The sequence below is a fragment of the Papilio polytes genome, unplaced genomic scaffold (genome assembly GCF_000836215.1).
Source record: "Papilio polytes unplaced genomic scaffold, Ppol_1.0 DF824047.1, whole genome shotgun sequence".
Classification (NCBI taxonomy): Eukaryota; Metazoa; Arthropoda; class Insecta; order Lepidoptera; family Papilionidae; genus Papilio; species Papilio polytes.
Window position 1 is genome coordinate 1039823 of NW_013525157.1, and position 13316 is coordinate 1053138.

The following is a 13316-nucleotide window of genomic DNA, read 5'->3' on the forward strand; positions in this document are numbered from 1 at the left end:
AATAAAATAACCCTAATCTGTAAACATTATGCGTAGCCTAGGAAGGATTAATGTGCACTCTATATCAAAAGAAAAGGGGTGCTAACACCAGACTTAGAGATTAAGTTTGCGTTGTCATAAGTGCAATGCTCTTAGACTATTTACTTTATTCTAAATTTATGTAACATCAAGGTTAACTTTAGGAAAATCAATAAACGGTTACTCTTTGATTTATGTTAAAGTAAATTTAAATATTAAATTGTTTTTATGTAGACTAGAAAGTAAATCATACTATTCATACTAATATTATAAATGGGAAAGTTTAGATGGATGGATGGATGTTTGTTAAAGTTTGTAGCCTAATAGTCTGGAAGAACACATAGGCTATTCAATTTGATTTTTTTAATTCCACGCGAACCGAGCGAAAGCTAGCACTTCAATAAAACAAAGTAAAATAAAAGTGACTACTTATTAATAGTAGAAAAAATTACTTCTATTAAAAACAATTAATTTATGTGAAACTTCTTAACTCTATTCATTGATTTTAGGGCAAATAATCATTTTATAGTTTTCTTTCGAATTCCATGTAAAAGTTTTAACAGATACTTGCAGGCGTTGCCGGTGAAAATTTAAAGTATGTATTACAAACGCCGCAAACCGTCAGCGGCGGTAGCACGAGAATTCCATTACTGTGCCGAGTTACTCGCTCGCATCCCGGCCCACTTCACTATCCTACCCTGTTCACCTTTTTAACAACCTTGTTTATTTAAATACACAAAATCATTCACATCTAAAACTTAATTATAACTTAAAAGCCATTTTGAAAATCCTTTTGTTCCTATTTGCAAATGACAAAACAAATTTATGTGGTCAAAATTTACTTGACTTTTTCTTATATTTACAGTAAAATGTAATTTAAATTTACATGTAAATTATCTAAGTTACGTGATGAGTATTCTTAAATATAGAAAAAAATTGAAGAGCCATTTCTTAGTAATTCGGTGTCATAATAAAATATTTCTTATTTACTAAATAGAAATAGCTTTTTCATAAAAATTTTGAAATCATCGCAGACACAAAATAACATTTATTCCAGGTACGCTTTGATTTCAATAAAGATATTAAAAATGAGCAACTTTGAATTAGGTGTTATTAACGTCACGGTTGATGAATATCAACGTACGAAATTATTATCAAAGCAGTTTGAATATTAGTCCTCCCATTCATGAAAAATATGACATACTTTGTGTGGAAAATGATTTCTTAAAATTAATTTTCTTCTCGCAAAATATATCGCAATGAATTTCTCATTGCGAAGAACCTTGGCGTATTTATTAATTGAAATCTAAGACGTTCTTTGATGTTAAAATAACTTTTAATATTAAAGTATTATTGATTTGATGAAACAGGTCATTGATGACAAGCATCGGAATTATTAAAGAATGGTGGCCAGAACCTAAATAGGTGTGAAAGCGATAATTTCCAACTAATAGAATATAGAGCCTAACAAAGTTTACTTTTGCCTTAAATTTGCCTTTCACACGTTTAAACTGAACAATTTCACTCTTCAGTCTAAACTGTCAATTAGAACTAAGCGTCGGTAGCGGACATTAAGCTTATTTTTTAAAAGACTGCTAAATGCTATTCTTCAGTAAAGTGTTTTCATTGCCTTGACTTTATCGACTTATAATTTAAATACTACAGAATTGTATAATTAAAACATTCTTCAGTCGTACACAAATGTAATAGATTTTTTGTTTAAAAGACAACTCGTAAATTGGCTTACTGCTTCAGTTTTACTTTTTCTATGTACACCTGGCTGGAGATAATAGAATTTTGCAGACGCGCCGCAAATCAACTTCAGACTACTTACGTCAATTTTATATTCAGTATTCATACAGCCCCGAAATATCATTTGTTACTTGTAAAATATGTACGCTATGTAACTTATGTACATAAAAGAACGGATATATGTATTACATATTTATTTACTTATTATAAAATATCTCGTTGACAAGAGACTCTCTAATGTTACCTAGAACTAGGTTATATTATTACGTAAAGCCGCAATATAATCTTATACCTACATGTCGAAACATTATAGATATCATATGACTAAACAAAACTAGATACGTAATTGGTTTTCTGTACAAACCTATGCAATGCATATTCGCTGTTGAACTTGTTGAACTCATAAAACCTTATCTCTCCCCTTCGAGGAGCGTTTGATGCGAATTTTCTTGCGTTCAAGTACTTGATAGTTTTTTACTGGCAATAAAAGTTTTTTAGATAAAGTTGTTGAATCAGACATAATTCTTAAAATAGTCATTAAAATAGATTATTAAATAACACGTACTTATGCCGATTCCAATGTTTTTTTTTATTAAAAAAATAGAAGGCAAACCACATTTGAGATACCGAATGAGTTATTATTGACACAAATACTTTATGTAAAAGTGTACACCTAAAAACTCGAAAGATTTAGAAGAGTGCCAACTAAGTGGAATTTATGGTACTATAGATTATCACAGACGTGTTAGTTTTCAAGGTAAAAAAAGAATACATAACAAAATTACATCGTGTATGTCGTTTTCTTGTTCTTCCTATGGATATTTCTTTTGGCGATGGTCCTCTTTAAACAATTGAGAGCAGAAAGTATTACAAAACATTTAGCTAATTCCAGTTAATTGGTTTTATTTGCCTTTAACGTTATGAAACAAAATGCGTTTTTTACTCGTATCATTTAAATTTTTAAAAGAAATAGACTTACAAAAGTAACACATTGTTACATTTTATTTTTACGTAGTTAATTTAAGAACGAAAAGCAAAATGTATAGAGAATTAAATCCAATAATGCTTACTTTTAAATCTTTCTTTAAAATCGTAGTCACATTCTCTGTTATGAAAATAAAAAAGGTAAAAAGAAATAAACATACAAATACGCTAGAAAAGACAAGTTTCTAGCGTATTAGACATAGAGTGAGATGTACTTATTTTCCCAATTAATTATTTTCTTAACTTCTTTTTTTATACATATATAATATAAGGTGGCAAACGAGCAAGCGGCCACCTGAATCCACCGAAATGGAAAGCGACCGCTGTCTATAAACATCAGCGGATACGTTGCATACCCTTAATCGATGGAGGAGGAGACGCACATAAAGAGGACATTTCCCCTTCCTACGCATCTCCTCCACCGTCAAATCCACTTTTCCTTCCCCTCCTTTCCTCTTACGAAAAGGGTGGAAGTAAAAGTGGGACTAAAATTAGTCCTCCGGCACCACACTCATCAGAGGAAACGCGGAATTGCTTCCACTTCACGTCTGTTTTCTGTGAGGTCATGGTGTTACACCGGGCGAGCCGGCCCATTCGTGCGATGATGTTAAAGCGGGCTCTACCACTGTAGAAAAGTTATTAGTTACGTAGTGTAACACTAGGCAATCACATTATTTGAATAATATGGAATCATATTTAAAGTCGTAAAAAGAAAGAGTGAAGTAAAAGAAAAAATATTATTAACTTTCCTAAACAGCAAGTAACTCGACTCGTTCGAACGCAGCACGGAGAGGGCCGGGATTGAAGTACCAGCAACAATGACGGTCTTTGGCTTTTGTAATACTTTATTATGTGCCGGCAAAGATCCCCTGACAAAACTTTATTGGAACATCGAGTATGAACACTCGAGCCGATATGAGATACTAGTTATAATGGAGAGTCATTATTCGATAGTGAAACCCTATATAAAGCGGTCGGACTATCTATTCAACGCTTTACTATTTTTATTATGTTAGAACATTTCATTGTATAACACTATAGATTACATTGTCCCTCAGAAATTAATTTTCTCATCTAATTCTAGGCCATTGTGTCAGTTCTTGTCCAATTTAATTATGGCTTCTTAAAGTAATCATACTTAGCAACCTAATACAAATTGCTCTTTCAATAGTTAAGTATTTAAATTCCACGAAATACTTTTGGGACCGATTCTCGCTAGATTTTTTTTAATGAAGCTGTCAGTCTTTTCACGCTGTTATTTAGCTATTATTAAGTCCGATTCAGTTATTATCTTTTGTTTTTATTTTTATTCGTATAATTATTTAGCTTTCATTTTTTTCAGTAGGAAACAAATAAGTAACGTAGTAAGTTCCATTTAAAAATAAATCAAGAGTCTTAGCACATCCGAGATAAATTAGTCAATGTCTAACCTGATTTTAGATGGTAACAATCGATATGCTTGTGTAGTCAAGTGTACCTGCTTCCTAGACTCTGACCTGTTATTTCAGGTTCAGTGGGTGCAGAATGGAAACAGATTACACTACATGAGTTTTCGCAATAAAAATATATCTTACTATTAATTAAAGTTTAGGTGGATGCATGTTTGTAAGAGTTTGTAGCATAAATTGCTGAACTAATCTTGATGAGATTTGCATAGATGTAGAGTATAGATCATATGATCACACAGGCTTTTTACTTTTGTTTTTCTTTAATTCCACGCAGACGGAGTCGCAGGCGAAATCTAGACATTAATAACGACTCTTATTATATAAAATTACGTTAATAACAACAGTGTCATTTTTTTTAATAACGTGTATTTAGTATTTAGATCGAACTTCTTTCGTTAATTTTCTAATGATTGTCTCTAAAAGTAGGAAACTTTTGTTTGTCGAATGAAACTCAGTATATCTTACTCAAATGTTTTCTAGGTTAAATTCGTTTCAGAAAATGTTTTCGTTTTATATTTTTTTAAAGTTCTATTAAAACAGAGTTTTTGCTGATTATTAAAAAATGTAAGAGCAAATTGAAACACCTCTTTATTATTCGGCATAATAATGCATTTAAATAAAACTAAAGCAAGAAAAAAGCGTACTGTGTGAACGCGCCCTGTCTATTGAGTCTCGTATTGCTTTCATCATTGGCTGGTCATTCCTCCGGCCGGCGCCGCAGTGTCTCGTCCACGGGAACTTCACTATCACACATCATAGAGCAATAGTTAAGGTAGCGAATGAATAAATTTACTGGTACGACTGTCGCTTTTGTGTGACGCGGTAATCTGCTTCCGCGCTATACAGATATTTCAGTATTCTTTGATGACGTCATCAAAGTGTCCGTTTTATGATTCCTTTAGGAACAACAATAACTTCTGACTTTGGTATTGTATTTCATTCTATCTAATATATTTTTTAAACAAAATATTTACAAAAAATCTGTAATTCGAGACAGAAACTATGTTTCAAATTCATTTTGTGTACACAAACTTATTACGTAACATGAACGTAGCTTAATTGCTCAGAAATATTTAATAGGAACAGCGATCACTGACCCATGATGGTGTTCAAAGTAAGATGTAAAAGTCCATTTATCACGCAAATAGCTTTGGCTACGAGCAATCAAGAGCACTGGATTGCGAACGCATAGAGAGATGCCACACGGGCTTTTGTTACCGCGGCCGCAACATTTTACAAACAATAAATACAACCACTTAACGTAACGCAACGTGACTAATGCTAGTTTCACATATTGGAAAAACAGTGAGACACTACAAGTTGGTTGAAATATGCTCTGTCTGCAGTTCTGCACTTGCGGCAAAATGAAAATAGCCTATATTTGAATAACAATATAGTATAATATTTTAACTAGATTCACGTATACGTGGTCTCTAATTTGTATTGTAATATTTCATGACGGATCTACTCTGATAATGCTTCGTTGCCGTCCGTGTGGCATCTCACGATTTATCTAACATTTGTAATCTAAACACTATTACGTGTAAATTTTGTTAGTTAATAATATACATGGTAGAGTATGAATCTAATAAAACTGAAGTAAGCTCCTTGACTGCCGGTGTAGGTTTTCTTTTACTAAATGTGGTCCATGAAGTTACCACGTAGTTCCTCTTTATCAACAACTAGTTGTTTCTGTGCGGCTTCATTCGCATGAAATTATGAAACCCTATTTTATTAGTTACATTTGTCAAATTCTCAATTGCAAATATCTAAATTATTGTTACCATAATAACCTTGTTTCCTTAATGATGTCAGCTTGTAGATTATTCCTCTCTCTCACATGAAAATTTTTTCCAACTTAATTACGCCTTAAGTTTAATAGCATGAAAATATATTGTCTAAAGCGTGTCATAAGTGTAGGGCTTTTTATTTAAAAAAGAAGTATTCATAAATATGCTGTGATTGTTGTCATCCGACTCTACGAAGTAGTGTGTGTTTGCGCTTTATTATATTAACTAACTGTTCCCGTGCGTTTTCATCCGCATGAAATTGCTATTAATATATATAATGAAAATTCTATTTTATTGTTTACATTTGTCAAATTATCAATTACAAATATCAAAATAACATGACATGAAGACAACCTTACTCCCTTGATGTTGGCAGCTACTTATGGTCTCTTTCCTACATTAGGGTTTTTATCCAAAATATTTGCCCCTAAGTTTAAATCGTGAAAATATATAGCCTAAAGCGTGACGTAAGTATAGGGCTTTTTATTAAAAAAAGAATTATTTAAATATATACTGCAATTTCTGACATCTTAGGCAACAAAGAAGTGTGTGTTTACGCTTTATACAATACAACTCCAAGTATAGATATTTTTACAATTTACTAACAGTTGTATTGTGATAATAGTTTTCATGGTTCAATTTAATAAAGTTACCTAATTTATAAAGATTTTTGACATGACAATTGCGAAGATAAATCTAAAGTAGCTAAGATTTAGACGTGAACAGCTTTTCCTAAATCTTAGGTCTAGTAAAATATGTTTGGCTTTCCACAACCCCGGTTTTTGTAGATATAAAACCTGTTACAAATTGCTACGGATAAAATCTTAAGAGTTGAATGTTAGGTAGGAGTTTTATTAATGTTATTAACAAATTTTGATGTTTTTTTATTAAAATTCCTCTAAAGACATCTTAAAAATAGTTTTTATAAATAAGAATGAAATGTATACATGTAATTTTTTTATTGTTTTCTCTTCTTCGTGTTTACATTTTTTTCAAATATGTAAACATAACGTTTGCAGTTTTTTTTTTACTGTCAATAAAGTTAATAAAAACAATTAGCTTTTGTTGTTAATATTAATATACACGTTATAATTTAATATTGTTGTTAATATTTATTTATTTAATTAGTTGCTCTTTGATAAATAGCAAAGTTAATTAAAAACCGATGGCATCTATTTAACAGGCCTCAAATTAGAACAGATGAGTGGTATCAAAGGGCCGCGTTACAATAGACTTTTGTTCTTTAAAATCATAAAAGATGCAAAATTTGAAAGAATTTAATTTTTCTATTTGAGTTTTTAAAACGTTTTAACCTTAATTTAAAGTATAACCTAAAATTCTAAAGGTCGTTAGTTAAACGTTATAAATTTTGCAATAAACTTCAATAAGAATCTATTTATTGTTGTCTAGAAAACATTCACATAATAATTGGTCTTAAAGGTTGACATGAATAAGTTACAGCAATCCCTTACTGTTCGCAATAAAAACGACAAAGCAGGTCGCTTCGTTTGAATTTTAAGATGACGAAGAAAAGATGGGTCTGCTTGTGTCTAGACGTTCGGTACTACGCAGTATGGCAAATAATTTGTTCAATTTTACTACTACACGTTACCTCCAATACATAAAGACGAAAAATATTTTGGGAGAGTCATCATAAGTGAAAATAATATGGTTCTTTTACCTTTATTTTGTGTTCACAATAATTAGTATTTTTCACTCATGAGTGGAAACGTTTTTTAATAAACAAGAGTTTTTTTGAATAATTGTAAATTGTGGTCGGTACTGATTAGAGTTACCAAATTGGAAAGAAATAAAAAAAAAACAAGGTAATATCATATGTAAATTGTTTTTCCAATGTTTGATTATTGGTTTTAAAAGTTAAGTTTATAGCGATAATTTAATTCAAAACTCTATCAAATTTAAACTGATAGGGTACACCAAATTCAAGTTCACCTTTTACATCTTTAGAGCAGAAAATATTTTATGTTAAAAGCACATAAATAAATTAAAACTTGGAGTAGCAAATTATTTTAAATCATAGCTCGTTAAATAATTTCAAAACTTGAGCAAATGGACTGATGTGTGCTGAGTTTTACAGCGGTAATAATTCATAAGTCATGAGAGTAATGTGCGTGAAATAGATTCGGTGCGCCCTCTTGTAGCATCTAGAAGAAATGCTTAAATTCAGCCGGACTCGGTTCGTTGGCTTGGAACGTTAAATTAGTCTGCCACACCCTCGTGTTGTTTGAAATATAATATAAAATAAAATGAATATCAAATTTAACATACATTTTATCCACGGTGATGATGTTTACTGGTACAGGTTTGGTGGCGCGATATTTGATGAGATCTTAATTAAAATCTTTACTCCTACGTTACGCAAATCAACGTATTTGTGTAATACGCCTACACTACTTAATCTGGATAGAAACTTTATCGAATAAAAATAATCATCTAATATATAGCAAAGCATTATGACACACAATGCATGGTTCACCAACTGACCGATTGAAAGCTAAATAGAGTTTATACAAATTCAACTTTAAATATTAAAGTTTGCAACCAAATAAATCAAACATAAAGCGTTAATGAGAAATAACATTCTGGAAGAGGGAAAAATAAAGGCAGAACAGAAGCGACGGAGCGTTGGCTCTGAAGCGGCTATGAATAATCCTGCCGTCAGCACCACGCGAGCTCGCTGCCCAATTAAAAACGTACTCTTTCCACGATTTTTAGCTTAGAATATTGTATAATAAGCCAATAAAATACCCCACTTAACGCCTGCGAGGGCCCGCCGGCTATGAAATATGCACTCCTCCCCTCATTACGGGGAGACGAAATTAAATGTAAACGCTTCGCTATGGAATGTCACGTAGACTCTTTGATGAACATGTTTTTAAATATTAATATGAACCAAAACACAAGTTTTACGCCTACACATAACTTTAGAATCATTGTAATGAAAAATTAAATTAATATTTATAACTGGACGACATCTTCGCTATAAAACACAATCAAGTAACTACGGTTTATTTTCGTCGTCATCCAGGTGACTCCAGCAACATTGGTCAAATCGTCAATAAATCCAGTAATAGGCTTCTATACTTCTTCTTATTTAATATCGCACATTTCGCATACCCTGTACTAACATAAAAGGATTTTTAGTTAAATAAATAAATACGTTTCATATTTATTAGAATTTTATTGTCAGTTCACTATCTGATTTAATGTAATTTCACCTCAATTCAATTGGCCTTAGGGAACAGAAAGCTAACAACGGTTTGTTAAAAGGAATACTTATTTCACCCAGCAATCACGAAAGAATCGTCGGAAGCTTTTTCATCCATTCGTGGTAAAAAGTGGCCACTTAGACAAAGTCCCACATTAATATTAAAACTCTAAGATTAAAGCAAAGTTCATCACTCCTTCCTTACGTTTTAATTTCAAAGAACATATTATATTCAGGTAAAACGTAGATAATACACAAATGTATGTGCGATGTGCGATACAAACTGTCTCTATTTTTGATTGACTTCCCAAAAGGAGGTACTCGATTCGTCTGTATGTTTTTTTTTCTCCCGTCCCATCTGTAAACATATAAAAAATATGATACTTGAGACTGGTGTTATTAATAAAAGCTCGTTCAATTTTTTAAAAGTTATTAAAACAAAGTAAAGTCTGGTCTTTAAAAAAATATTGTCATTATTTCATTTTACAGAGAGCATTTCCTTGTAAGATATAAGAATTAAAAACCTTAATTCGTAAAATTATTCCGATACTACGCGGAAGTGGCGCCATCTATTAGAAACTTTATGAATGTGAATGTATTCTCGACCAACGATACTACCGACAAAATACTTAAAACATCCTAGTAAAAGAGTCCGCTGTTGCGAATTGTTTAAATGCGGTTTAACTAAACTTAAGCAATTCGTTAGTTATAATAGAATTATTTTCAGTACTGTAATTAGCGTTTTGAATAAAACATTTTATTATGAAATGTATATAAATATGTCCTCCGCGTAATTCAACAACAAGAGTTATGGGCAATGGTGTAAGTTCTAATACGGAGTAACTAAAAAAAAAACTTTAAATTGAAAATATCGTGTAACCATTTTATTTCATTTTATTGTGCCAAAGCAATAGTATAGACAAATGTAAGTAGGTCCCTATTATTATTATCATAAAATTAATGTAATCATCGACAGCAAAATAACAGAACCACGCTCCGAATCACAAACGATTCCATTTTTATTAATAAATGAATCAAAACACAACGGGAAGTTACTATTATTTATTACCCTATCGGTTGAAAGCTAACGATCGAAAAAATTATGTTTGTTTTTGTAACGTCCCATTTTTGGTGCTGAACAAGTGTTTGAATATAAACAAGTGGATGAACGTATACTTGTGTAAGTAAACAAATTGTGTAGACGTATTTTGCCTTCGGTACCACACAACGATGATAGATCATGAGAACATGTGATTGTTCATACATTTAAGATCATTACAAAATTTAACCAAAAACATGTAAACATTCTCACGATTGAAATAAATATTTTAACTAACAAAGTTACGATATCCGTCTACTAGTAGCAAACAATTTAGTCGCTTTTATTTGAATAAAAAAAAGTAATAAAAACGACATAAAAAGGTTAAACTCAAGATTAAAAACTGAATTGCCTAAGTCTAACAACTAAAAATGTAGACTAGACATATTTACCGCAGTTGTTTTCTTTAAAATATCTACGACCTATTAGACTACAGAAGCAAAGACAATTTCTTTAAAAGCTACTAATATCTTTTTAAGAGGTCTTATCGACGAAGAAATACTAAATAAGGTTCGTCGTGAACATTATTTAGAAAAAAAACTATAGAGTTTACTTATTTCGAAAAGGCGGGTCGTTGCGGCATCAGATAACGCCAGATTTGCGGCCAGTCCATTAACAAATTACCTCTTTAAAGAGCTTCGTATAGATAGTTCGAGTACTTATTTACATACTGAAACTGTTTTGTCACTATGGAGTAACTGGCTATCTTCTATCGTTCAGCGTGGTGGGCTTACATAAGTACTAAACAACATTTCGATTTTATATTTCACTAACTTTTGCCCGCGACTCCATTCGCGTGAAATTTAAAAAAAAAACAAAAGTGAGTGGCCTATGTGTTATTCCAGACTATGCTCTGTATCCACACTAAATTTTATCCAGATCCATTCAGCCGTTTAGGACACAAAGTCTAACAAACATCCATTCATCTTAACTTTCGCATTTATAATACTTATATGATTAGTAAGATGAAGAGGTAATGTTATACAAAAAGGAATTCTCTCAAACGCTTTCACAAAAACAGATGACAACGATATGGGATAAAACAAATATTTTCTCCTAAAAACAGAGTTTGCTATCTCGATGTATGGAAAATATAGCAAGATTTATTTCATATTTAGTATGTCCAGTAGAATAACAGTGAGGCTTGTTTTCTGGGAATTGTGGCCGGAAAGAAGCTACCCAAGTTGAGATACACAAATTCGTACTAATGTTTATTTTATTTCCGGGTAAATTTTTAACGAGACGTAAGAACTCTTTAGGTGAATCCCGCCATGCTACCAGACTTGACCCCGTATGCAAAATTTAATTCAACATTCTAAAACAGAGCTAGGGAAATATTTTAAATGTGCGGTTTAGGAGTTTGAAGTATAACTTTGATATTTTCTAAAATATATTTCTAATGTAAACGGAATACAAAGCACACGATTCAAATTAATCGTTGCCAACTGGCGTTTATGATTCATAGGCGGACCAAAATTTTGATGAAAGTATAACTTCTTAATATAATAAGTAATTGTTTTCATGTGTAAATATATTGCGATAAAAATAGGTACTCAAATGCGATGGTAGCGATATTAACCTTACTACAGTTTACGTAATTTCAAGTATCCAGGCATCTTAGACGGCCTAAAGATAGCTAACAAAAATATGGCGTGATTACATTTCACAAATTAAAAATACTTCTATTACAGGTAATCCTGAACCAGAGAAAACTTCATGAACGTTGCAATAGTGGCAAGTCGGCAGAGGCAGTTACAAAATAGTCCTAATGTTTAAATTTTAAACGTAAGAAGTTTTACGAAAAAAAACCATTGCAATGATACGCAATTGGCATTTTAATTATTCGTGAAACGTAATGTAGTTAAGTTTAGTCGCGACGTCACTTCCGGTGAGCACGCACCGCGCAGGCGCAGCGCCACCGGAACCGGAAGCTGCGGTGCGGCCGCACAATCTGGAGTTAGACGGCGGGAAACACTGAATCAAGTGCAGCCTCGCTTTCTGTTTTATATATGAGACTGTTAAAGATAAATGCCAACATTCTCATGTAAACCTATCCTCTACAGTTCCATTCCAGCAGAAGCTAATCCGCGCAGTAAATTATAAAAGCTTTTATATGCTAGGATAACGTTGTTGTCGGAGAAAGCAATGATAGGTCCAGTCTTGATGTTAGGTTGTTTATTTAATAGGAGTTTTATTTGTATTAATACAGGATAATCACAGAAATGCGTAATAATTACTCTATCAAATCATTTTTTTACATTCTCACCTTAAATACTAAAAAAACAATTTCATTTCTCATGTTTCAATATTAAACGAGAAGGCCATCTGTAACACCGACACATTAATCATAAATAACGTTATTTAGAAAATAAGCTAATTGATGATTAATTAACGTTCAGCCTTGAGACTGTGCGTTCGATTTTCGTGTTACAATCACTTTTATAAATTACAAGCTTTCGCGCGCGAATCCGTCCATGTGAAACTAAAAAAAAACACAAGTGAGTACCCTACGTGTGTGTTCGTCCAGAGTATCCTCTACGTCTTTGCCAAATTTCAAAGAGAGTTCAGTCGTTTAGGCTACAACCTCTAACAAACATCCATCCATCCATACATCGAAACTTTCCCATTTATAATATTAGTAAGATGTTTTTCTAATACTCACTGTAGGTCTGGTGAAACAACCACACACATACTAGAAAAATTAGGAATCTCGAATAACTAAATTTCTACTCTTTTCATTCAACCTTTTCTCATGATAAATAATTTGTATCAAATATTTAAAATGATAATGTAGTTTTTTTTTTAATGTTTCCTAAAAGCATTCATGTGTCTTGGACGTAAGGTTTATGTGTATTGTCTCAAACAGTACTTCTAAACATCTACACAGAACGAGGCTCGAGTCTTTTGTGGGACGTACATCGAAACTTCCTCCCCAAAACTCCATCCGAACGTAGAGAGTAAAGCCTTGTACTTGGTACAACCTGCTTGCGTCCTCT